We start from the raw sequence: 27,706 nt of genomic DNA on the forward strand, positions 1-27,706 counted from the left end.
CATGTTGCAGCTGTTGTTACACATACAAATGATTTATGTGTGAAGAAATTGGAAATGTATTATTCCAGGGTTATGCAGAATGGAAAGAAACAGTTTGAGGTAAATGTTGCTGCAGAGTATACCTAAGAATGTTTGTGTTTGTGGTCCTTCAGTGTGTGGAAATGTTTTTCTACACATCCTCAGGATATTAATGATCTCTCCTTTCTGGCAAACGTGGCATTGATGGAAATATCTATGTCTCTGTATGACTCGTATTATAGATTTCATTTCTCTCTGTGTTTTATTGATTCCTGACATCACCTGGTTCTGTTTTTTTAAAAAAATACATATTTCAAAGAGCTTTCTAAAGATTGAGTAGATATTTAAGTACAATGCAATTCATGATCAGTTGTTTGTATTATTGGTGCAATGTTTAGGCTTGGTAAATTCACTCCCTTATTTTGCTCTTGGGTTTGAATAGGAAATATTATTTTTGTCATTGAGCAACTGAAACTGAGTGTGTTTTCAAAGAGGTCTGTGATATCTGACTTGTAGGATGTACCAACACTTCAGCCAACACAGTCAGGTCAGAGTTGTATTTAAATATACAAATAAGCTTTCTGTTATTCTTTAAATAATGAGACAGAAGTATGCTTGAGATTATCAAAACCATGATTATGATTATTCAACACAACAGTGGATGGCTTTGTTTATTTTCCTTCATCTTAAAATAGGCTGCTACATGATGCACATACAACTGTATGTGTCAGTATTGTCTAAAGGAAAACTGTGTGTATGTCTGTGTGGTTATCTACCTTATTTTTTTAAGTTTGTTCATTATGAATGATGAGGAAAAATACATATTTTCTCTGTCAACATAGATTGTGTCCTCTCAATCTTATTTTTTTGACTTGAGCATTAGTACCTCAATCCTGCCCTTCCCCCTGGAACAGGGAGTAGGGCACAGAGTTCTCTGTAATCCCTTCTTTAGGGAAAAAAGGATGGCAGTTCTGTAGGCCATCATGGCTTCTACTTATAGATAATTTCCTTTTGATTAGATTATATTGGTTTTAACCCCAAACTTTTGGGGGATAGAAGTGTGTAATAACATTTAACTGCATGGACCTAAATCTAATAATTTTCTTTCCTTAATGCAACTTCTGGCTGTGGCTGACTACGCTACAACCATAAAAAGTCTATTACAAACTTTAACAAGTTTCTAATTATCTGAAAATCGCTTCATTCTGCAGTTGGCTGAACTCTACATGGAGATAAATCATAATTCATTAAAACTGATGCTATTAAAAATCTCAGTTTTTCAGACTGAGTCATGTCTCAGAAAAGATTTTGTTTCAGAGATGAAACAAATGTCCAGGTTAGAGGACAGGTCAGTGCTACCTGGGGCAGAAATGAGGCAGGAAAACGTTGCTCCACTTGAACCACAGTCATGGCAGGATCTGTTTGTTCACCATTTATACCCTGGAAATGCAGCTGAATTGTGAGAGCATTTAAAAGCCTGAACACACATGTGCTTCGTAAAACAATTGGCTGGAGTTTCACCCATAATCAATTTTGCAATAATCTGGCCATGAGCTCGAATGGTAGGTATTGATCAAGCCTGTCTTAGAATGCCAGTGCTGATGAATAGAATGCAAGACATAACACAACTATTGAGCTGTTTTCCTAATGATCAATATTCCCAGGAAATGCATTTTCTTGCTTATAACAGCCCCTGCTTGCATGTTTGTTTGGGTTTTTTTCCATGTGCTAGACCAGATTCATTGATGTGCTTTGAATCTCACTATTAAATGTTGGAAATATCAGGTTTGGTTGTTTTCTACCTGTTAATGTATCTGATTTATTGGTTACTCATTGGCCTCAGCAAAAATGAGAGTGATCTTGAGGAGAAACCTCTGCAGTGAAAGAGCAAGAAGATAAAAAGACACACATTTGAAAAATGGTGGTTATCTTGGTTTGAGGTGGATGAGACTTTTTTGGGAAAACAAGGTAGTGGGAGGTTCTCTGCTCATGTCAGAGGGGTTGGAATGAGATGAACTTTAAGGTCCCTTCCAAGCCAAACCATTCTACGTTTCTGTGATTTTCCCTGAGATGATATATCCATTTAAAATGGAAGGCCCAAGTAGCCTGGGAAGCCTGTACCTTCCAGCAGGGAATGGGAGACCCCAGGACAGGAAACAGGGAAGCTTTTCAGTGGGGAAGGTTTATAGGCAAGTGGATCAACAGAGAATATTTTTTTTTAATTTTCTGCATGACTTAAACCCTAATGCAATACTTCCAAGAACAGTTTAGAGTAGATATTTCATATATCTGTCTATCTATAGTCCAATTCTGACTACTGGGATAGAGAGATCTGTAGATGAACCAGAATCCTTTATTTCGTCTGTTACTAATCAGGTATCAGCTCTCTTTTTTATATACGTGTAAAATTTTAAACAAAAAAACCAAAACAAAACACCAAAAAGCAGCGTTTTTACTTTTAAAATGTAAAAATATCCTACCTTTTTAGAAAGAATGTTTAAGAAGGGTATTCTTGGATTAAAACAGTATGAGGTTTTCTGGGAGTATCTGCTTTTGTCTGTATGCTCAATTTTCAGAGAGCACACTGATGTCCACAGTAATCCAAGTGGGTAATAAATACAGCTGGGCAAAACCATCTTCTGTTTCCTGGCTGCAATTTTATGTCATGCCTCCAGGTTATTGTAAAGTAATTGGGAGTTGAAACATATTAAGACCTATTGCTGGAGCGTTTCCAAGGAGTATCCCAACAGGTCAGACTCCATGTTCAATAAAAGGGAGGTTGCCCATGTCTGGAGGCAGAAATAGCAGTTTCTCTGAAGGTTCCACGTGCAAGGACAGCTGCAGACTGAAAAGGTGTGCATGTGCTTCTCTGTCTGTCTGTCAGGGGAACAGCTACATAATTAGGGCTTTGCTTCTACACTTTGTCTTTCCACGTGACAGAAAATCTGAGGCCAAAAAGCTTTTACAGGGTGTCCTCTGGGGCCAAGGCAGAAGAAAAAAGATTTTTAAAGCAAGGCAAAACCAATTATTTGGATGAATCTATTTTGAGGAAAAGTGGAAAGCCTTGACCTCCAACAGCAAATGCATAGAAATATTTTCTTACCAGAAAGTTCCATTTTGAATACTAATTGTTAGATGAAGTATTGAGCCATTTCCACTGGATACAGCTGTGCTGCAAACTCTCTGACAGACAAGGACAGCAGCAGCTGTGAATCTGCTACAGATGCATAATGTCTGTTGGGTTTGCCTCTCTGTAGCTTTTAGCAAAAGCAGTCAAACTCTGCAGAGGTGCCTATCTTGCCTAAGAAGCTGTGAGGAGTCAGCAAAATAGAAAGATTCATGGTAGTTCTGAGAAAGGGCTCACAATGTGCAGGTTGCTGCTGCACCAAGCTCTGCAGCTGGAACTTCAGGATCTCTTCTGAAGATTCTACTTTTCTAAGAATTTGATAGTCAGTGGACTTGAATCAGAGTCTGAAATTCATTTGAATTATAAGAGGGAGAGTAATGATGTCCAGTGTTCTCTTGCATCAGTATTTATTCATTGGATGACACTAAACATAAGAGCTTAAATCATCCTAGAACATTGTCTGATGGACCAGCTGCATACATCTAGCTCCAAGGTCAAGCTTCCTTTCCCTCTTACTCCTTTGCTTCCCAAACCAATCCCAATGAAAGAGACCTGGAATCAGCTTGTGTTGGCCTTGTAGCCATTGAATACAGTCAAGGTCTTGCAGGACCAAAGGGTGCAACAAAATGTGTTTTTGTAGCAACAGCTATAAAACCAAGAAACAATAATAGAGAAAAATGCCATAGCACAGACTGTGCTTCTGCTCCCACTGAGCAATTGCAAGGCAGATGGGAGTCTAGTGCTTGGCTCATTTCTTCTTCACACACAGAACAGTGAAGCTGGACTAGAAGGGGAGGTAAAGTAGCTGCTGGTTCTGCTGTGCCCAGGAGAAAGCAGAGAGCAGAGTCCATTCGTGTCTTAATTAGTCCCAGGGAGAGCAAAGGATGGGTGTGGTTGTAGGGGAAGGAGGGCAGAAAGGGATTGCTAAAAATGAGGGTTAGTGTAAGGGATCAGCAGAGAGAACAGAGCAGAATGAAGAGCAGACGTAAATAAAGAGAAACGCTGAAGAATTATCTTGGGTCTGTCACTACATACTGTGCTTGTGTCTTGAATCCCTCCTATCCTGATGCTGGTGATTTCAAGGGATTTGGAGTTTTCCTGTGCATCTGAATAGAGCAGGATCATGAATAGGTTCATGCCCTGACCTTTCCAAATTCCCATTTTCCCATCTAATAACATCCCATGCAAGAATCTGATTTATTCATGGAGTGTGACTGCTGGAAAAAGGGTGGAAAAAGAGAGAGGCAGATAACACTGACTGCACAGTGGCATGTTTAAGGCTGCATTGAAGGAAGCTCTGAGGGCAGGTGGGTTAGCACGGATGGAACACAGTTCCCTAGAGGGCTGGGATTGACATGCTGGTGACAGCAGATGAGACTCCCAGCCAGAGCACATCCCATCAGCCAGGAAGGGTCACACTGGACCACAGCTTGAGGAGTGTCACTGATGTACACTGACCTACATCTGATTTAATGAATTGCATTATTTATTTACACACAGTTCCTCAAGTCTCATTTTTAAAAGGCTTGGGGGCTCTTGGGTCTCTTTCTGCACAAAGGGCTTTTCTGAACTGCTGCAGTTGCCAGTTAAGCAGTCAGTGTTTGCCAGTAGTTATCACGTGGTGACATCTGAAACACAGCACTGCAGTTTTCGTTTGTGCTGGGGTTTGGAGGTTACACCAGAGGTTCAGTTCACACAGAGCAATCAGTATTTTTCCAACCAAGAGATTTGTACTTACAGAAAGGAAAAAAAAATTCTTTATGGAGAGTGTGCAGAGTCCCATGATCAGAATTAGGTTATTGCTGATGATCACAAGGATTAAGTCCAGCCATTTGATTGCAACTGTGTCTAGTTGAGTTGAGGTGTGATCTTTCTTGCTTTGGTTTGATGTCAGCATGATAGCAAAACCACTTCAAAATAAATAACTGCTAAGAAGCTTTTTGTCTTATTTAGCAGCAAGGTATTTATGGACTACGTTGGAGGCACAGCCAGTTCATACTGGGCTAAAACTTGCCTAACTTGTTTGTGTAAAATAGACCATTTTATAGTCTTAAGTTCCTAGTTAACACCTTCTAATTTCCATATTAATGACTGGGTGAAATCTTGGGCAGAGCTTTCTTTTTGGCTAGAAATTTGAGTAGTGCTTTCCTGACTTCATCCCTTGGGGTGGTCTTGAAGCGTCTTCATCATTGTTGGACTTTCGCCTTTGACATGACCTGTCAAACTTGTAAAATCTTGGATCTTTACCATTTCATCCTATTGAAGTGTCTAGCTTACTTTAATTTATGACTTCTAACCCATGGCACACTGGTTTCTATAATTGCTAGACAGTCTGTGCCAGCACAAAGTGACTCCAGCACTTCACGCTGTTCAGAGGCCTTGCTGTGCAAACAACATTTTGCAAAGCAGAATTAGAAATTTCACAAAACTTGGTTTTTTTGGTCTCTTTTCTCTTTCACAATTCTTAACCAGAGTTGCCAAAAAACAGGCATTCAGCATCCATTTAACCTGTGCCACTGAAAGCTGTAGATGCAAGATTGCTTCTGATTCCAGGTGCAGTGAGATGAAGAGTACAACATTTTTTATGCTTAGATATTTGAACATATATAAAATTTAAAAATTCTGGATGTAAACTACTTTCTATCAAAAATACATCAGCGAGGTTTAATTCTGCTATTCCAAGTGTGCCAGCACACAGACAGCACAGCAATCAAAGCCCTCCATCAGCTGAACGTCCCTGGCTCCCTGGAAAGCTGCTGTGAGTAGCTCAGGTCAGGCTGTAGGTTTGCTGGTACAGTAAGGTGTTTGCCAAGCTTCTTGAAGACTTGTAAAGTGCATTTGCCCATCTCCAAAGACAATATATTGCTTCCTCACCTTCTCTTTCAGCAAGGTTGTTTTCCTAAGGGACCTAGGAAGAAGTTATTTCTTACATTATTTAACAAAAGGCCGGTTTTCCACATTTTTCCTGAGAGCTCTGCTCTTTTAGGAGGACAGTGTCTTGAAGATGGTAAAAACTCAGCATTTCTTGCTTGAGAAAACATTTTTCACATCCTCCTTTGTCTCATTGTAAACTGAAATTGTAACTCAGCAAGGAGATGTACTTAAAACTGTTTATTGAAAGAAGTTGTAGTGAGATGGGGGTCAGTCTCTTCACCCAGGTAATAAGTGATAGAACGAGAGGAAATGACCTCAAGTTGTGCCAGGGGAGGTTCAGGTTGGATATTAGGAAAAAGAGCCATTGGATCAGGCTGCCCAGGGATGTGGTGGAACTGCCATCCCTTGGAAGTGTTAAAACACCTGTGGATGTGGCATTCTGGTACATGGTTTAGTGGGTTAATGGGTGGATGTGATGCTGTTAGAGATCTTTTCCAGCCTAAATGATTCTGACTCTATGACCTTTCCTGTGGCTACTCTGCAGTCTGTGCTCCATGTTTGCTTCCTGCTCCATTACATTGGAGCATTTTGATCAGGTGAATAATTTTCAAATTATTGGCTGTGGTATCGTTAGTATTGGATGCAAGGATTTCAACAGCTGTGTGGGAGGAAGAGGTTGGGAGTGACTTGAAGGGATGAAGATGGAAAGCATCTGATCCACATGTCAGAGAATCACATTTTGGTATCACAGAGGAAAGTGGGTGATATGATTGTAGCATGGAGTGGTTTCTGAGCCTTTAATCAGCATAGGGAAATGTGAAATGCAGGTGTTGATATCAGGGACACTGATATTTTCCTGTGGAGAGAACTTGCAGGTTTTTCCTCAGTGTGACTGGACTTTTTGACTGGTCTGAGTATAAAATATTGGTCTCTGTTTATGAGAGATGGAGGAGAAAAGTATCTTTGAGTGGAATGTCTTGGTGCTTATAAAGCAGAAAGCCAAAATTTGCTCTGTCTCACTACATTCAGAAGGTTTAATGCTAATGGGATTCACAAACAGTAGCTGTGGTTTTTGGCATTTCAGTAATGAGACAAATGTATCATAATTTTTCCCCCCCTCTGTTGCTGCTCAGTTTTGGACAGCCCTCTGTTTCCTTCACTGGAAGGGATCCTTTCTCTCTGCTTACTTCCAAATCAACCAGAAAACCCCCAACAACCCCCAGTCCTCTTTCTCTATTTTTTGTCTTAACCCTTTAATTTATTTTTCTGTCTACTTAAATTAAAGCATGTGAAAAACTTGATTGGATTCAGGCCCTCCTTAGAATTGCTTTTGCCTTCTTGTGAATTAAGGAGAGAGAGAGGAAGATTGCATTCTCTGTTAAGGCTTCAAATATTTAATTTTTTTTATAACATATGCCTCGCTCTCTCTGTCCCTCTCTGTATCCATCAGAGTGTATACAGACACATATACATATATATGGGCACTTATCACATCTCTCTGTGGGCCTGAGGGTCTGTTGGACCATGCATAACATTATCCAATCTGATGCCCAAACTGTTCTGTTTTACCACCTTGTTATTGATGTTGCCAGTCATGAAGAGGTTTCTTTCAGCATGGCTGAATTCAGTGACACAGTTAGTCTTTCACTGGAAATATCTGTGTCACATTATTTTCTCCCCAGATGTACTTGAAATTTCTTTCCTTTCCCTGGCTGAATCCCATTTTATCATCTGGCCAGCTTTTTCTAGTCCCCACTGTTCCTGTAATAGGAATTCTCTCTGGGCTTTGCAAAACCTTCAAATAAATATGGCCTGTGTTTTAATTAACTGGATGTTTACCAGATCTTTATTAAAGGTGAAATTAGAGCAGACTGACTGCTGACCTACCCAGGTGCTCACTCAACATTTTTCCATTTTGTCTTTCCTCTTTGTTTATCATCCTTCAGGCAGTTTCTCCTTCATATCATTTTATTTGAATTAAATATTTGAAGCAATATTTGTACCACTTCGGTTTGATTGAAGGGTTTTGGAGGGGATTGATTTTCTAGACAGCAAGACCCAGTGCTATCAGATTTGGTACCAAAATTCTAGCAGCAGGAACATACTTTGGGGAATCAGCATGCTGGGTTTAGTTCTAATTTTGTTATTTATTTTAGGTTTTTCCTTTTGAAATAGAGATTCTAGCATTGTTTTCTTCCTTATAAATTGCTCTGCCAGTAGCTTGTGATCTTGTCACCTTCCTGAAGGCAGTGGATAAGCAGGTGACCACATTAAGCCCAGTATGCTTGAGGTTTCCCATCAAAACTCTGTCTAACCTGAGCAAACAGCCAATGAGCTCTGACAGTTTTGATATGAGGGGACAAAATTGATGCATGAGATCCATTTTAATGAGCGTGTGCTTTGCCACTGGGAATTCTTTATGCCGTGCAGCTCCTGCCTGTGGATGTGCTTTAGCTGCACCCTGAGAGGAGTAGGGTGGCCAAACTGCCACCAACTGTGATTTTTTTAGGTTATTTTGAATAACCAAAGACTTTTTAACACCAAGGAGATGGTGACATGTAGAAGAAACAGTATATTCTAGTTTTGTATTTTGTATAATTGACTGATTTCAACTAAAACACCATTGCGGAGGCCCAGTGCTATTTAGTTGATAAATCCAGTTTTTTAGGGCTGTAGATGACCATACAGGTGCTCATTTGGTCTGTCTTCCCTGTCGAGAGTCCAGTTTTAATTGAAAGGCTCATTAGAAGAATGACTAATTAGAAAGAATTGGAAGTGCCTGTCTGGTAGAGTTTTGTTTCTTGGCTGTGACATCAGTGTTGTACCTGGGTTGCTAAATTGTAAAGGCATATTTTAATTGCATGTCTGTTTTCTCTCTGGAGGAAGGTTACCAGGGAGGCCAGATGACCTTTTAGCTGGAATAAAGTGAATTTTTAAAGCCTGTGATCTGGTGTGTGAGCCTGACCTGTGTAACAGGGGCAGATGCTGCAGAAAGGTGGTAGAAGCAAAGGCTAAACATTATAATTGTAAGCAGTTGCTGTACCAAAATGGCCAGAAAACTTAAAGCCAGTTATTTTTTTTTTTAATAAAAGTGAGAATACAGAAGACAGTTTGTCAAGATGTTCTCTATCACCATCAAAGTTATATTATAATTGCAATTCCAGTTAATTTTTCACAGCAAAAGTAGCCTACCAGTTCATTTGTCCACATTTCTTTGGTTTGAAATAAATCCATACACTTGAAGGCTGTTGGTGCTGAGTGAGTTGAAATGTTTACCCAGGGCCATGGAGACTGACGTGATGCCACACTTTCAGCTGGCAGAGCAGTGTGAGCCACACAGACCTGTCAACAAAAGCAGGTCAGCAGCATTGAGCAAGAAAGAGAAAAATCAATAAATCTTTGAATTAATCATGCAGCTGCCAGAGAGAATTATGGGTGCATGAAATGAAGGCTGTAGGTAGATATCCATGGCCACTTATTCTTTCCTACCTCGTTGTGTCCTTTTTCCTGTGCCTGCAAGTTTTCTTTTCCCTGCTGCCACCTGAGTGGCACTGTGTCTGTTTGGGTGCCTTTATGGAATAATCACCATTCATTTTAAAATAGCTAGTTCCATTTTGATCCCAGAAATTCCCCTTCTCTCTCTCTCTCTCTCTCTGTCTCCACACTGCCAATGTCTCACCGCTCAATATGAATTAATACTGGGATTTCACCTCAGCGTAAAACCAAGATTGCACTTCTTGTGCAGCCAATTGGACTGAAAGCGACTGCTGCTTCGCTGAGCAGAGGAGTTAAAAATTCATGCTGGCTCTGCTGACTTCTCAGGTGAGAGGATTCTCCTGCTGAGCCCTCCTGCAGCAGCAGGGCTGGGGAAGGAGCCCTGACCTGAGGCTGAAACCCCACCCAGCCCAGGCCAGATCTTCCTCCCTGGGGCTGCCACCCAGCTCTGCATCACAGATGGGATCAGTGGCTGTCACTGCCAAGGATGAATGTGTCACTGCCAAGGGGGAGTGTTTCACTGCCAAGGGGGAGTGTTTCACACCCTAATCTGTAAAGATGCACAGCCATGGGATGCAGTCATGGAGAACAGCTTCCTTGGCAGTGGCAGAGGAGGGGCCGGCACTGATCTCTGCTCTGTGAGGACCAGGGACAGGACCCAGGGAATGACCTGGAGTGTGTCAGGGCAGGGTTAGGTTGGATTTTAGAAAAAGGTTCTTTCCCCAGAGAGTGGTGGGCACTGACCAGGCTCCCCAGGGCAGTGGGCACAGCCCCAAGGCTGCCAGAGCTGCAGGAACCTTTGGATGATGCTCTCAGGGACATGGTGTGACTCTTGGAGATTGGCCTGTGCAGGGCTAAGGGTTGGACTCAATAATCCTTGTGGATTCCTTCCAACTCAGCATATTCTGAGATTCTGTGAACTGAAAGGGCATCCCTATATGGAGCAACTTGACACTTGGGGGGATTGTGAGAAATTTTGTGAATTAAGAGATGTGTCCCGTGTATGTTTTTGTGGTTTCAGTTCTGTGCTTTGGTTTCATTCTCTCCTTCTCCCCAGAAGGATTTATCCTTCATCATGATGCCCTCAAGAGGTTGTCCTGTACAGCTTCCCCATGACAAACTTTCCTGCTTGTGGATGTGGCAGCAAGAAAGGACAGTAAAATGAGTACCTTGGCATCTTTATGTCTTTGTCTCCTCTGAAGACAATGCAGAGGTCCCTCCTCTGTGCCCAGTTTAACTCTGCAGCTGCAGAACTTGGTCGGGCAGCGCAGCAAGGATGTCTCCTTGGCTCCCTGCCCAGGGACCAAGTCTGGCTCTCCTCCAGCTGGGGACCAGCCCAGTACTGGATGCTCACTCTCACTGCAAATTCCAGTTCATTTTCCTCTTTCATCCATGGCTTTCTTTGCAAATGGATAGTGATACTCATAAAATCCCCAAGAACAATTGCCCTGCTACATGTGGAAGGTCAGGGCAAGCTCTGTTCAGGGATTATGTATTCCAGCAGGAAAACCAGAGCTGACATTCACCACTCTTGTTTTTCAATTGCATGCCTGGGGAATTTTTTTTCCTGTTTTTTTCTTTTCCCTTCTCCATTAAAACACAGAACCAAATTCCTGACACACTGAGAAAATACAGGGGGGGTTCAGCTGTGGAGATTAATTTAATTTTTGAACTAGCAAAGAAATTGATTATAATTTCTAGCAGGGCTTTTATTTTTTTTTACTGCCCTCTCTTTCCTGCCCAACTTTACCTGCTTAAATACCATTGTTTAGTAAAACCAAATTTTATTCTTCAGAGAGACATAAACCATACAAAAGTAATGTATTTTTCTTTTCTTCTGATGATTCTCTTGCAGCTGATCCTCCAGGCAATACCTGAGTGATAATCATGTAAAAAATATTTCTCTCTGTTCTTTTAGACTTACATTTGTTTTTTTGCCTGTAAGAGTTCTTTCTCTGTGCTGAGGACAGAGACTCCTTCCAGGTGCTCCATTTCCCCTTCCAATTTAAAGCTGTTTTTCACAGAAAGCTGATGAGAAATGCATTTGTTTAAAAAGGAGGAGGTGTATCTGAGATGAAAAATAAAAAATGGCACCAACTGAATGCTAAAAATCACTATATAGAAATACACAACATTACTGTAGTAAAACGGATCCCTTAAATGTACAGAACAGTATAAAGATTTAAAGCAATTAATAAAAACTATGTAGATATATTTTGTACAAAGAAATAGGCATTATAATCAGTGTGTTCTGAAAGCAAAACTTTTCTGTAAAATAAATTAATATAGAACTTCACAAGAGTGCAGGAGTCTCAACAAGCATAAAAATTTTTACATTTATATCCAAAGGAATTAATAATATTTTGATTTATAATGTATTTATCCAAGATACTTTTCCAGTACATTCCTAACCATAATAAATATGGAAGCAGCTGCTGATGTGAGTGGAGAGGAAAAATAAAACAAGGGAACAAAAGAAAACAGGAAAATAATAAGTACTAATATTGTGTTTTATTTAAATGGGGAGATCTTTAGGAAGAATCCAGAGAAATAAGGGGATTGATCATCTATGCAATGCTTAATCTGCTTAAAGGTTTGTTGTTTCTTTGGGTTTTTTTGTTGTTTTTTTTTAATTCATAATGTATTGGGTATCATGAAACCTTTTTTTTTTTTGTTGGAAACAAATAAGACATTCATTTTCTTGGCAAAATTCAGTTAGGGAAGAGAAGCAAAACTGATTCTGCTTTTCAAAGTGGACATTTATGACTTGCTGAAAAGCAATTTCAGGGCTGGGAAGGAAAAGTGCCCCCATAAATAAGCAGTGATAGGATCATGTGTGCTGTGTCACAGCTTCCAGTCAGCACTTCCAGGGGATGAGGGAGGAAAAGAGAACCCCTCTAAATGTCAGATTTTGTGCAATGCTCTGTCCATTTTCAAAAGGGAGTCAAGAAAAAGAAGTTATTCACTGGATTTCTTTTTCCTTTTCTTTCATTCATCTTCCTCCTTGCATGAGCTCTATTTATTATGAGGAGTTCTTTGCATCCTTCTCAATGGTTACTCACAGCACTTTCTAGAGCTGAATCGTTTTATAAGTGCTAAAGAAATGAAGTATCATGAACTGTTGAAAATCAAGGAAACCTTTATTTCTGCCTGTTTTGACAGGGCAAACTCAAGGCCTCTTTTGGTTAATTAGAATTGTCACTCTCATTTTATATAGAGGAAAACTGAAAAGCAAAGAAGCTTCAAGACTTGCTCTGTTTGTCATTAAGGCTCCTGCAAACAGGGGGGATCTCCTGAAACAACCCTTTACTTAGATCCATGCTTTGTGTTTCCTCCCAAATACTGAAATATGAAATGGCAGAGATAAAGTGTGAAGGAAGTTTAGGAATTCATGATAATTCAGTGGGAATGTTTTATATATTATAGAGTATTAGTAATATTTATATATTACTTATAATAAACCCATATGCCAGTGCTTCAGATTTCTGTGTCTGGAGCTCTTGCTGCCTTGGACTGGAGTTCTCTGTTTGAGGATGCAGAAGGTGAAGTTCAGTGGGAGAAGTGGGTTTAGTAAAACCTGACTCATACCCATAGTTAGCTGAGAGGAGATGGAGTGTTTTGCCTTTGCTGTCTCACTTTCATTCAGATTTATTTTCTTACTACATCTGGTAATGAATCACTGGAAGGAAAGCACAGGAACAGAGGACCATAATTATGGATGCCCTACATTTTCCATCTCCCCCCTCTCCCCACCCAAACCTTTGTGTTGTTTTAATTAATGAAAATTAATTGCATTTAGAATAAAAAAATCTCTTCTTCCTTACTGTCTTGAAGAGGATAATTTTTTTCTCTCTCTAATGATTTATGTCCTTTGCTGTCAATTACTTTGTTAGGAAAAATATGTGCATATCTTGGCTAAAAATGATGTCTTCCCATTGAAAAAGTCACATTTCAGCCAAAACAAACAAATAACTAAAAGCCTTCAAGGGATGCAGAGAAAGCCAGAATATTTTCAAAATTAAATATTTTCCTCTTTTCATTTAAAAGTGAAAACTGTTTGAAAATTAACCATGTAATTCTCTAGGAAAAGGTATTTCTTAGGATAAAGAAGTTGTTTGACTTTTTACTGATTGCTTAGTTCCGTTGCCAGACTTAGCAGTGTTTGTTTTGGTTTTGGGGTTTTTTTTCCCTTTTTTTCCATGTGCTACTTATTTTTCACTTTCCCCAAGGAATGCCTGTTTCAAAAGGAAAAGGAGTAGTGAATTTTTGAGCTAATTAACATAAAGCTACTAACAAAGTCCTCTATGACATCCACATGGGATACTTGTTGTGGAATGAATTTACCAGAGTTCAGAAAAATTTGGTGTGCAGCCATTTGATGTGACACCATTTATCTGAGATGCTCCTCTTAAATAAAATCAATGCTAATTTTGCATTTCCCTAGTGAGAACCTGTTAAGCTCAGTACAAGAAGCATTTTTAACCTCAGACACATCACAGGGGCAAATCAGCCCTGGATTCAAACCGGTGTATTAATGAGGAACTTAGAAATCCATGATCCTGTGACTTGGTTTTGAAGGACTTTCTGATGCACTGTGTCTCATGGAGATTCTCATCCAGAGCATATTTGAAGCTGTTCCCTCTCTAACACTTCACTGGGTGTCTCTGTTATTATGAAGCATCATTAATGCTTTGGTTCTGAATTCTTCCCTTCTGGAGTTCATCGATGCCCTTTAAATAATGACCTGAGTTGAAACTTGGCTCTGCAGTTTTTAATTTGAACAACAAAGAGTCTGTTAGGCCATGGAAGACCTACTGGCTTTCAAGTCAACATGGATGGGAATTTCAAAGCAGCCTGTGCTGTTTGTATGGCTGCATTCCCTGGCAATGGAGTGGAGCAGGAAAGTAGAAGAGCAGAGGAAGAAAACAGAGTTCAGGTTTATTGTTATTTGGGAAGTGGCTTTTCAGAGCAAGGAACAGAATAATGGAGTTCAGAATGGAACAGTGGCAAGATGTGTGGGCAAAAAAAAACTGACTTTGTGCTTCCCGCGCTGTGGTTGGTGTCTCATTAGTTTTCTGTGCTGTCACCCCAGAAACACTGGGGACACCCTGAGGAGAAAGCAATTAGGTCAGGTCTGAGCACAACCAGCTGCCTCTGCCACAGTCCAAATGTGCCCATCTGTTCCCAAAAGGAGAGGGAATGTTTCTCTCCACTCCAAAACACCAGGGAAGAGGTCAAGCCAGAAGTGCTGCAGGCTCAGAGGAGCAGGGGATTCAAATAGAGTTGTTTTCCAGGTGAAACCTTTTCATGGAAAGCTTTAATATTATATTTAATACCTTTCACACTTTCAAAAAAAATAAATTCCCCACTTCCTTTTTCTCTCTCCTCCCCCAGTGTAATTCACCTCTTTTGTCATCATAAAAGTCTGACTTTAAACAAAGTTTGGTGTAACATCACCCCCACCCCACATCTCCTAGCTGAGAAAATTTTAGAAATGGCAGAATGTCTGCAAATGAGAGCTGGGAAGGGGAAGGGGTGGGAAGAAGAACTTGCACAGATGACCTGTTGCATTCCACTTAAAGCCAAAGGGGAAAGTTGGGATAAAATCACTGTATTAGCCAAATTATCTCCCCCTTTGGGTGTGTGTTGAGGTTGGGAGAGAGATGGAGGAGCAATGCTGGGCAGGGCTGAGGAGAACTTGCTGTGAATTATTTCCCTTACTGAACTTGGGCAGCCCTGTGCTTGATGGCATCAGTTTTCCTACATTGAATTATTTGGGAAATCTTGGACTTCCACACCTGTTAGAATTACTGGGCAAAGGGATGAGGATGCCAGTCAAAGTCAGCATGTGATGGAAAACAAAGAGCTAAACATGAGGTTCTGTTCTGGTTTTTGACAGCTTTTCACCTCAAGTGACCAGCAGGCATGCATTTAAAAATTCCTGAGATAATAAAATTTAGTTTAAAAATGCTGAAACTGGTGCATCCCCTCAAATTACTGCATTGCTTAAACAAAACAGACCCAAGCAATTGCATCATGAGTTGTGTTAAAGACCTTTTAAAGCTGATTCAAAACTTAGTTACTTTCTGCTTGTTAAATTAATGTATTTCATCTGCCTCTTCTTCTGAGTAACAAGTGATAGGACAAGAGGAAATGGACTCAGCCTGTGCCAGGAGAGGTTCAGGTTGGACATCAGCAGGAATTTCTGCCTGGAAAGGATGGTCAGGGTTTGGAAGGGGCTGCCCTGGGAGGTGGTGGAGTCCTCATCCCTGGAGGTGCCCAAGGCAGGACTGGCCATGGCACTCAGTGCTCTGGGCTGAGGACAAGGTGGGCATCGGGCACAGGTGAAGATCTTTTCCAGCCTCAATGATTCTGTGATTCTATTCTGTCATTCTAAGAGCCAGAATAACTACTGGGCCACAAACTCTGGTGTGTTTTCATCCTCACTGAGCTGTCTCAGGTGCCCCCCCACTTTGGCCCTCATGTCATAGCAGTGAGTCTGATTCAATTTTTCTAAAAATGAGCAGAATTTGAATGTAATTGAAATGGTGGCTGTGATGTTATCTTAGCACACTTCAAAAAGGTGAAATTAGTCATTCCCTTTCCCCACCATCCTTGGACACCAGTGCAGATAATTCCTTGGATGTCTAAAATGTTGCATTTGCGTAAACGTGAAAATGTTGTTCTGATAAATCACCTTTCAGCAGCTCAAAGGATACCAAAATGTCACAGTGGAGCCAATCAACACTCTCATTCTTTAGTCCTGTCTTTGAGGGTGCACTTTGCAAACTATGGAGAAAACAGATAGGAATTAGGAGAGCAGAATATTGCTGTATTGCAGGGAAAAATTACTGATATTTATCAATTCCCAGCTAAGGATTTACCCTTTTCCTTTATAAATCTCTTCCTTTGCAGTAGCAATTCAGGAAGTGCCATCTCTATTTTGCACACAGAGTTTCTCTATGCATAAGCACAGAGAAAACATTAAATCTGCTTCACAGCTTTACTAAATGTACAGTTTTGTATGTAGGCATTTTGTACAAATTTTAGGCCTTGTGTTCCAAATGTTTCTCCCACTAAGTTTGATTCTGTTGGGCTGTCTTGATTTCTGTCCCTTTTCAGATTTTACTTTGAATATTTTAAGACATGAAAAAGGAAGAAATCACCTATTTTATCATCAAACTCTTTTGCTCCCATCTGTGGTGAATTCTTATAATATTTATCAATCTGCCTAAACGTTGCAAAATGCAATACAAGCCAAGCAAGGCATTATAAAAAAGAAGCTTAACTGAGGGAAGAGGAGGAAATGGGCATGTTAAGGAAAAATGGAGCTATACTAATTTTTTTGCCATCTTCTTATTTGGCTTGAAAAAAGTCAAATGTAAATCTACGTTTCAGGGGTTTGTGAATCCTCTAGGAAAATCCCCAGCTCTTTGAGCCAAAGGGTAACTCCTGTGTTTTGATGGATAAGCTCTTGTTTCTGTGGCTGCAGCTCAAACCTGTCCCAGGACACAGCACCAGGACTGAAGGTATTTCAAACTGACTTTTGACAGGAACATCCTCCTTTTACACACTTCCATTGTTTTATCCTTTTAATTACTCATAGTGCCTAAAATAAACAAGAGAGATGTTATTTCAGAAAATGTGAAAGAGTAATTTGCAGTCTAACAAATGTCTCTCTGTAAGATTTATTTCTTTTAATCAGCACTGACCTTTGGAATTGATTGTGATTTACAGAAGGAGCAGTGAAAGACCAGACACCATGACTGAAGGGACTGAAATGACTTGCATTTCTAAAAACAAACATTTGACTATACTAATTGAAAGAGAGGCAGCAGCAACAGAAAGCTGGATTTAAAGTTTTTGCAAGTTGGAAAATTTTCAATCTTGATGGTTTTTTCTTTGTTTTTATGAATGATTTGACATATTTCTTGACATTGTAGGTGGCATGAATAATGACATCCTGTTTAGTTGAATTAGGCTATAGAGGCCCATGCTTTTGGAAGAGCCTTAGCCTATAAATAGAGATAATAAATCAGATCTTTCAATTAGCCTTCCACCTGTTAAACATCCTATAGAGAGCTACACTGCCTGCAGGTTGCAGATCTAGTGATGCGTAGATCAGAAAATGGCAATTTTTATTGCTGTACCTCTTTGTCACTGGCCCTCAAATTCTAAATGAGTGACACAGCTGCACATTTTTGGGGCACTCATTGTGTTTACTGAGGAGAAGCAACATGTTCCTTCAGTGCAGAATAAGGAGCCTTTGGAAGATACTGAGTAGCTGAGGTCAAAATCTGCATGTCCCTGTAGGCACATGCAAGTCTTTTCCTCAGAAATTCCCGTGATGACAGCAGATCTCACTCCTGTGGAGTGAAATTCTGGAACCTGTCCCATCTCTTCAAAGTGGAAAGGACTTCTATCAGGAAGCTATTGGGAAGAAAATTGCCTGGTTGAGTTGGATTTTACTCTTCACATACCTTGTTCTAAGTTGACTGTTTGTTGAGATGATGTTGCCCCCGAAAAGGGTTCTGCTCTTTGAGGAAAGAATATTGGTTCCTTACAAAAAGGAACATCTGGAATAGGAAAGAGAGAAAGACATAGAGCAGTGAGGCTCAACTGAGTGGTAGGTACTTTATTCCTCAGGTCATACTGGCACTTCTGGTACTTGTGAACTCATAAATTGCACAATGTTTGTTCATAGAATGGTTTGGGTTGGAAGGAACCTTAAAAATCATCTCATTCCAAATCCCTGCCATGGGCAGGGTCACCTTCCACCAGCCCAGGTTGCTCCAAGCCTCATCCAGTCTGGCCTTGAACATTCCAGGGATGGGGCAGCCACAGCTTCTCTGGGCATCCTGTGCCAGGGCCTGCCCACCCTCACTGTAAGGAATTTAATTCTAATATCCAATGTCAGTCTACTCTGTAGGCTTTTGTTACCATCTCTTGGTAAAGCTTGTAGAGAAACTCTGCTGATGCCAATTAAGGAACCTGACATTTTAATCCATAGTGTTCCTGATTTAACAGATTTACTTGTGATTTCACACTGAATTTCTGAAAATACTGTGACTAGACAGGAATATCAAAAGCACAACAATATAATACCTGTTGACAGACCTGATGAAGTCTAAAAGCAGAGGAGAGCAAATGCCCCACTATGTGTCAAGAGATCACTGAAGAATTGTATTCAAAGCTGCTGATATAAAACAACTCAATATTCTGTTATTTATGCATGCTTTTAAAAGTAAGTTGCTCAGTAATGGAATCCTCTTTTCACTGGACTATCACCACTGACTGCTCTATTATGTGTTCAATTATTATATTTTTTAAAAAATATGACTTTTTCTGAAGGATAATAGTTAAAAAAAAATTGAAATGTGGAAGGTTTGGGAAAATGTTGTAGTTGTTACCCAGTGTGCCAGGTGGCTTCCCTGTTGTGAACCAAAGCAGTCAGTGAAGGCTTTATTTTATGCAAAAGTATAGCTCTTGTATTTTGCCTCAAAGGATGGATAATTTCTTTCATAAAAGGAAAGGATTCACTTGACCTCCACAGTTGTTTTGTGTTGGAAAAGACTGAATCATCCAGATTCAGAGCTGCTGGTACTTCTTCCTCTTTCACAAATGTGTGGATTCCTCCCTTTTTACAGTGTGTGCTGCTTTCTAGTTAGTGCATGACCTGACTACACGTTGAGAAGAAATTCACATTAGTTGTGTAAAAGATAAAAGAGGAGGACAGCAAAGAGGACTAGAATTGCCCTCAGTGAACATTCCAGCAGCCAAGTGCCTGCCTTGTGTGGATGCAGTGCCTTGGCAATAGATAACCTTGATGATGATCCCCACACAACCCCTTTCTCACTGGAAATGTCAAACATTTCTCCCTGTGTAAAAGTCACGATGCTTAGTTTTGTTTTGCCCAATTTCCCCTAAAAAGATATATCACAAAACCTCCTCAAGTGCTTAACATTTGTGTTAAACCTGTGGTTATTAATCAGAGTAAAAATGAGCAGAATGTCCTTATTTTGCAAAGCTTCTTGATATTCAGTCACGAAAATAATTGCAGTGGTATTTTCTTCCTGTAGGAAGTCTGGGGCTGTGCTTTATTATTCACCACAGTTCTGATGAGGCAAATCAGTCTCTGGGCTTCAATAAATGAGGCAACTGCCTGGGGCAGAGACTGCCAGGAGGGTTTGAATGTCCTTGGCCTCACTCCCTGTTTTGCTGCAGCCCCTGGGAGGATTTAGCAACAGTTTGCATTCCACCATCACATGGGGCACCAGGGATCTGCAGTGCACACCTCTGCTTCTCATTTATTTATTCATGTATTTATTCATTCATATATTTACTTATTTATTACTGTGGAAGGTAACAGCAATCACTTCAGCTGTCGCTGTGTGATGGGTTTGGATCAGGACCATCAAAGAAAATTCTCTGGACTCCATCAAGGTCTGGGGTGTGTTGTCCTCTGCCATTCCCCTGGGATTTCTCCTGTATTTCTTTGTGTTGCCTCTAAGGAGCAAACACAACGTGCTGCTGCCTCTCTGAGACCAGAAGTGCTGCCCTTCAGGAAGAGCTGCTCTATCATTCTCTGCTGGGCAGAGCTTGGAAAAATTGTCCTGTGGGACTGTGATGTGAGGGACTGTGACCTGTGTGTGTGCACAGATACAGGTGAAGGGAAGGCAGAGGACAGAAAGATGAATGGGAGAGTGTTCCTATTAATTGCTCCTTGCTGAAAAACCCCTGCTTGGAGAGATGCTTCAGCAATAGGTGACAGCACCGGAATATGAATGGGGAGAGCATGGTCTTTATGTTGCCCTTTGTAAATGGATTGTTGCCTTCTGGCTGTGGTTTACTGTCACTGGCATGTTCTGCTCGTGAGCAGAAGGTTGTGCCTTCCAAGCAGTTGTTTGAAACTGGAAAATCTCTCTCCCATATTTTTTAAAAAAGAGGCGCTGTCTGGTTTTGTGCAAACAAAGCATATACTGAGGTAGACAGTGGCTTCACGTAACATGATCTTTGAATTTGGCTTTTAAACAAAGCAAGCAGAATTTGGACCATATTTCAATGTGGAGGTCAGAGAAATGTGTGTCTTGTCTAATGATAAGCAAAGGACATCTCGTTGTAGCATCCATCAGTCTATTGCCTAGAGCAAGAGATCCTCAACTTTGACATGTCTGCTTGGGGAGGGAGGAGGGGAGGGAGAGCAGACTCTTTTATCAACATGCAGGAGATGAAGTTGTTGGATTCCTTTCTTTTGGTTTGTTTTTTTTCCCCTCTCATCAAAATCACTTTTAATTGTATTTACTCTGTTCACTCTCTGTGGCTGCTACCCAAACATCTGATCACCTAATGCTACTCAAAAGATTGAAATATTAATGACCCAAAATAGTAATTTAAAATAATTTTAACATTAAGAATATTTGAATAGTATTTTATTTTATTATTCTAGCTTTAAATATCAAAGGATTCTAGAAGTGCTAGGTTCCTTCTCATTAATATTAAAAAAAATTCTAAAAGATAAAACTGCTTTACTTATATTTAAAGATATTGGCAGTGCTCCCCTAGATGTGAACGTGGGTCAGAATGTCAGCCCAAGTTCCTTATGGTTTTTAATTACTGCTCTATTATTGATTAATTTACAACATTCATCTTGTACTGTTAATCCAAATGAAAATAAGAAAAAAAAATGGGATTTGAAAAGATAGTTCATTGTTCTAAAATAGTATTGTGCATTACTAAAATATGTCATTTTCCATCTTTCTGATATTTGCCATGCAATCAGTTCATGCAGATTTCTAAATTTATAAAATGAAAAAGGGTCTTGAACAGTCTTTTTCTTCTTTAATTTTTCTTTTTCATTTTTCTTTCTCCTTCACAAACTCTTCAAGGATGTGCTACACTGTGACATTCCTTTCAGCTCGTTAGTTACATCCCTTTTCAAGTAGTCTTTTGACACCAAGAAAGTTGCTTGTTGCCTGGGTTTTGTTTTCTTTTCTTTTCTCTTCAAGTGAAGAATTCTTTTAGAACAGGCTTCTTGGTTTTATATCGAAATCTCTTTGAATGTTCCTGATTTGTTTTATGGAATTGCTTATTGTATCCTGCTTTGTGGACCTTGTTCAAAAGGAACCTTTTGGAAACCTTCAGGCCAGGTTGGACTTGGAGCAATCTGGTCTAGTGGGAGGTGTCCCTGCCTATGGTAGGGGCTTGGAACCAGATGATCTTTAAGGTCCCTTCCAACCCAAACCATGTCATGATTCTCTGAGTTTATGATTTAGCTCTTCTGGGGCTGCCACCACTGCAAATCTCTTCAGTTTCATGGAAGGTTTGGTCAGAAATGGTTGTAATTGGTTTTTAGAGAGGTTTTATTATGAAATTATTAGTATTGAATTTTAGCTTTAAAAACATGTCTAAACCTAAGAGCAAACTTTCCTCTAAAGCACAAAACTTCAGCACCAAAACACGTTTAGTTCAAGACAGATGCAGTTTTGAAAATCTTACTGTTTAAGGATAACTCATTTTTTTTACAGCTAAAATTTGTTTTCTGTCTGTGTCTTGGTAGAAAGAGCAAATATAACTTTGTACTTGAGTAGAACTGGCTGTGGCAATGACTGATTTGGTTCTTTAGTAATAGGTCAAACAAATCTGTACCTGGGCTTTTCAAACAGCTGCATGAACAACCAAATTTTTTTTCCAGTTTTCTTACAAAGCCAAATAAACACGATTTTTAATTTTTCACTTGTTTTACAAAATGAATAAAACTCTCTTTCCAATTTCCCCCCTGGCTGGGATGCACAAAAGAGAGCAGCTTCCTGTCAGTATCACAAAATATTTATCACACTGAAGGAAAACCTTTGTCTCCCTCTCAGCATAAATTCAGCTAAAGCAACAAACTGCAACGGATTAGATTTGAACATAACTGATTGATTTTGGTGTCTAACACTGAATGTCTTACTGTGTGTGATGCTCTTCAGAACTGCTTTTGGCTCAGACCCATTTTGAAACCTGTTTTGAGCCATAAATCTCCTCTGGTTTCTCCATCTCCTTAAGCAGATGTCTGCCTGTCTTTTCCCCCTGTGGTTTTTTTATAGCACTGATGGGCCCATTCCCACTTCCCCATTTCTATTGTAGTGAGCACCTATTGCTGTCTGCTCTGGGAACTGTTTCATATTGTAAATATTATGGGCTCTTGTTTTGCAGAGGTAAAAATTATAATGAGCAAAGACCAGAACTGGTCTGTGTTGTTTCTGTTCACCACTTGCTACTTATAAAATCCCCCCAAAAGTTAAGTAACTTAATTTCTGGCCTTTCAGAGCTTAATCACTGCAGTTTAAATGCAAACGTTATTATTTCTTCTATATTTAAATGAAAATTAGCCTTTCAATAACAGGTGCTGCTGGGAAAGCTGGGACTTTGTGTTTTTTTACCAGTGTCTACAGTTACAGAAGTAAAATCTTGTAGGAAACAGGTATTGGAAGCATCCAAAAACATCACTGCTCCTTATAGTTAATGGAATCACAGCTTTGTGACCCATATTTGTGAAAGAAGAATGATTTTCATTACACAGTGTGTTTCAAAATACATGTAGTTGATATTTTTCCCCTTTCAGCTTTAAGCTGCTGGAAGTACAACTTTTGCATTGTTAGTAAAGAGGAAAAATGCTGAATTTAAAGTGGAATAGAGGAATGTGTGGAGCTGTTGGTAGGTGGTTTGGAGGACTTTTAAAAGTGTGAAGTATTTGTACATGGGTGAAGATAAAAACCCTCTGGCTGGCAAAATATAAAAAAGTTGGAAAACATAAAGATATGCCATTGGAGAGGTCATTTAATCTGAAAATTTAGCCCCAAGTAATACATTGTGGACTAAATTAAATGACTTAAAAGCAAAATTCCACTTACCCCTTAGAAAACTGCAAACTCTGGTTCAGGCTAAGAACAAGTTGGATGGTAGAGATTCAGAATAAATTCAAAATATTTCATTTCCAAGGGAGAATGTTTTTCTGACCTGTGTTAGTTAATCAGAAGTGCTTTGCAAACTACTTTTCTCTGAACTCAGAATTCAGAATATCTCATATGCTTATAATAAATAGAAAAAAAAGCCTAGAGGTGCTTCAAATATCAGTAGTGTTGTTATGTTGTCACGAATGCACAACAGTGGCAACTCAAGGGTTCTGTTTCAGTAAGGAAAGTAAAAGCTGGAACCTTCAGGACCTAAAAAAAAGGTCCCTGAACCTCACAAGTCTCTTGGCTGAGGGCAGCAAAGATGTCCAATCCTGCTGATACGTTGTGTAGGAAGGAAAACCTTTCCTCAAACCATGGAGCAACTTTAGCCCTCTGTGTTTACCTGGTGCCATCCTGCCTTAAATAAGTCAGTTCAAATGTTGCAGTTGCTCTTTAGTTTCAAAGAAAGAGCAAATCCTCTCCCAGAGCAGACTTTTGTGGGAACACCTCTGTGTGTCAGGCTGGGGAGGAGTCTCTGAAGGACAAATGGAAGCAGGTGTTGGGACGAAAAGGATTGCAGAGCCCAGGAGAGGACAAAACTCTTACAAAAATGACCATGATGTGTTAGGTGGAGGTGCCTGGTGAGGGAAGAAAGCTGGAGCGGGAACATGAGCTCCAAACTTTGGATGAGGAGTCACTGAGGAGAGGAGGTTGAGTTGGATTCAAGCTGAGAAGGTGGCAGGGAGAGGATCTGGGCTGAGGAGAGGAAAAGGGGAACTCCAGCCATGACTGTAAACAATCCATTTGGAGAGCTTTGGGGTAAAAAGGTCTTCAGATGGAGAAAGCGATGGGTTGTGGAGTTCACTAAGATCATAAGTGGTGTGAAGGGACTAAAGGTAATTAATTTTAAAAGACAAGCTTGTGCTCCCACAGGCAGTGGATGGGCAGAGGGTGGATATTTTACTGCATTCAGCATGAGAAAAACACAGTTTCTGTTTTCTTGCCTTCACAAAAGTCAAGGTTTTCAATGCTTTGCAGCTCCCCTTTCTACAACACAGGGATTGTTGGCATTTAGTTGATCTTTACTGATTTGAATTCTTGTTTCTGTGTTCAAAGTTTTAGCATTGTGGGGTGTGTTCCATGTTTTAAACTTGCAGAACAAATAACCTCTAAAGAAAGATCAGTTTTCTTCTTTCTGCATTTCTCCTTCTTGTGCTAAACTTCAATTCCCTTCCTTCTGTTGATGTGCTTTTTAAAGTAGGAGGTTTCTAGGCTGCACCTCACAGACACTTTGCCAGCAACAAAATCTTGCTGGACTTACATCCTCTTCCTTCTGAAATTATGGGATTGGTGGCTGGTTCTTGCAAGTTGCCTCTTTGATACGTCGGCATTAGTTGGGATTTTTTGTTCATTCAAAAGTGTGATCTGATACCTAATTTTTTTCTGAAATTGCCTTATCTATAACAGTGTAGGGAATAATTTGCTAGTTACATTCTAAATGAGTGATATTCCTAAGAATAGAAAAGTAGCTCTAAATATTTCTCAGGTTTTGTACAGACAATCCCTTTCTATGTTAATCTGTCTGAGGATTTGCTTGAGGAGGTGGGTAAAGAATGGCATCTTTCAAAACAAGCAAGGTGCAAATACTCCCTTAGGGGAAGGACAAATTCAGTTTGTTAACCACAGGTTAATGAAAAGCAGATTCAAATCTTCTTGTACCTGCCCCTTTTAGGACCCAAAGTGCCTCAAAAAGATTATTTAGATATTTACTACTGAAAAGCATTTTCTGTCCAGAGATGTATGAATTATGGAGTTAGGATTGGATGTAACATTTTTACTTTCCTTGAAATAACTTATGTAGTGACAATATTTTCCTGTTCCACCTGCAAACTGACTTGCAAAAAGAATGTGCCCTCTTGCTGTTGTTCCTGGCAAAGAAATGCATGTTCTTTGTCCCCTAATGCTTTGCAGTCTTTGTTTTGTGCTTTACCTGGTGTTTTTTGTGATAGCAGGTAACAAGTAGTGCAGCTGCTCTAGACCTTTAATGCCATCAAGTTACACTATATTTTAAATTCTCTTAATTCCCAAGGCTATGTTAATTCTTTCCTTGGCTGCTGCTCTAGTTCTTCCATGTTGTAGGATCTGTTGATCTGTCTTGTTTGATTTTTGCTTACATTTGTGCCTCTGCACATCTTGTAGAGGCATCTCCTGGGAAACATCTTCTCTTTGTTCATGTTTTAGTCTTGAAATCAGTGCTTGAACGTGGCTGTATTTTACAGATTGGTTATTTTGCTATAATTAAGCCTCATGAATATGAAGATTCATGTAGTATTCCCATGGTGTCCTAGGAAGTTAGGTTTAGCAATATGATTTTATTTCATCTCTCTGTAACCCATCATCATGTCATTTTTGCTAAATTGAAATGCCATATTGATTCTTGGGAAATACAAAGTGTGTACTTGCCAAATTTTGTTGTTATTTTTAAGCCTAAGTAGATGAACTGTGATGATTCTTTGCTGACGAACTGAGACAGAAGTCCCCTGGAGGAGGCAAAGGGGAAAATAAAGTTGATAAAACCTTAAAATAATTTTATTTTCAAGTTTATCATAATATTAAAATTTAATAACACCTATGATGGTAGGTAGTGTAATTCACTGAACAAGTCTATTGATCAGAAGTTTTGAGACTTGACTTTATTTTTAGGACTATTCTTGGCTTTCTGTGTGTTTGTTTTGGAGAGAGGCCCTTTGTGTCTCTCTGCCTTTGGCCTTGTCTCTGCCTGGCTTTCTCGATTCCCTTCCCTTCCCTTCCCTTCCCTTCCCTTCCCTTCCCTTCCCTTCCCTTCCCTTCCCTTCCCTTCCCTTCCCTTCCCTTCCCTTCCCTTCCCTTCCCTTCCCTTCCCTTCCCTTCCCTTCCCTTCCCTTCCCTTCCCTTCCCTTCCCTTCCCTTCCCTTCCCTTCCCTTCCCTTCCCTTCCCTTCCCTTCCCTTCCCTTCCCTTCCCTTCCCTTCCCTTCCCTTCCCTTCCCTTCCCTTCCCTTCCCTTCCCTTCCCTTCCCTTCCCTTCCCTTCCCTTCCCTTCCCTTCCCTTCCCTTCCCTTCCCTTCCCTTCCCTTCCCTTCCCTTCCCTTCCCTTCCCTTCCCTTCCCTTCCCTTCCCTTCCCTTCCCTTCCCTTCCCTTCCCTTCCCTTCCCTTCCCTTCCCTTCCCTTCCCTTCCCTTCCCTTCCCTTCCCTTCCCTTCCCTTCCCTTCCCTTCCCTTCCCTTCCCTTCCCTTCCCTTCCCTTCGTCTGGGCAGGTACAGGAAGCAGTCCAAAGGACACCAATCTCAGCTTGGTTTTAGGCAGCAGTGCCATACATATCCTGACAGTAGGAAACTCAGAAGGGTGTTTGTAGAAGAGTTTCTGTGTTTGCTACATGGTGGAGTGGTTTTTAGTTTATTGATTGCAGCAGGGGAATGAGTAGAAATAGATCTAATCAAAGTGGACAAAGTGCTTAGGGCTGAATGAAGACATCTGAGTTCCAACAGAAGTCTTGCTGGATATTGTTGATGGTAAAATACAGGTTTATAATTACTTTTTGCTGTGTTATTTTGCCTAATGGTTTGCTTTGTAATTTCCTCTCCTTGTAAGGTACTAGTGATTTATCATACATTCTGATGTGAAAATTAAAGCTTTGCAACACTTGGCCCTTTGGAAAATGATCCTCACACTACACTTGGCTGAAACCTGGACCAGCTATTCAGAGTGGCATTTAAGCTTTTATAAACAAATTACTTCTGTGACCAAACGCTGGTTTTATTTCCTCTACTGAGAATGGAATTCCTTCATTCAGGTCCTGTGACATTTCTGAATATGCTGAGCACAAATTCATCATCTGAACAGGAGTGATCCAAACCCCCAGGAAAATCCTGCTTTGGTATCATGTTGACATAAGAAAATATGTTTTCTCCCTCCCAAACTTCCATTGAAAATGGAGCAATGAAAAAGGAAGAGCTTTAGAATTAATTTCAAAATGTGTCATGTAAAAGGGAAGGAACAGAGTTGCATTTTATAAATTCAGGTATATATATGTGTGTGTGTGTGTGTGTGTGTGTGTGTGTGTATGTATATATATATGTAGGTATATACATAATTTTTTTACTTAATTTTTCTAGACAGACATTGTGAGTTCAAAATTTGACTTTCAGCAAGTTCTTTAAGCCCCCTGAAGTTCACTAGAGTAAGAAAAGGGAACCTTTCCTGGCTTTGAGACAACCTGC

General features: G+C 40.1%; 1 protein-coding gene across 2 annotated transcripts in view; it reads left to right on the top strand.

Annotated features, from left to right (window-relative positions):
• The window catches only part of DSCAM (DS cell adhesion molecule), a 465,618-nt gene that overhangs the window by 75,169 nt on the left and 362,743 nt on the right, over nucleotides 1-27,706 (top strand). The gene's annotated exons all lie outside the window — the stretch shown is intronic.

The sequence above is a fragment of the Pithys albifrons genome, chromosome 1, assembly GCF_047495875.1.
Source record: "Pithys albifrons albifrons isolate INPA30051 chromosome 1, PitAlb_v1, whole genome shotgun sequence".
NCBI classification, from domain to species: Eukaryota; Metazoa; Chordata; class Aves; order Passeriformes; family Thamnophilidae; genus Pithys; species Pithys albifrons.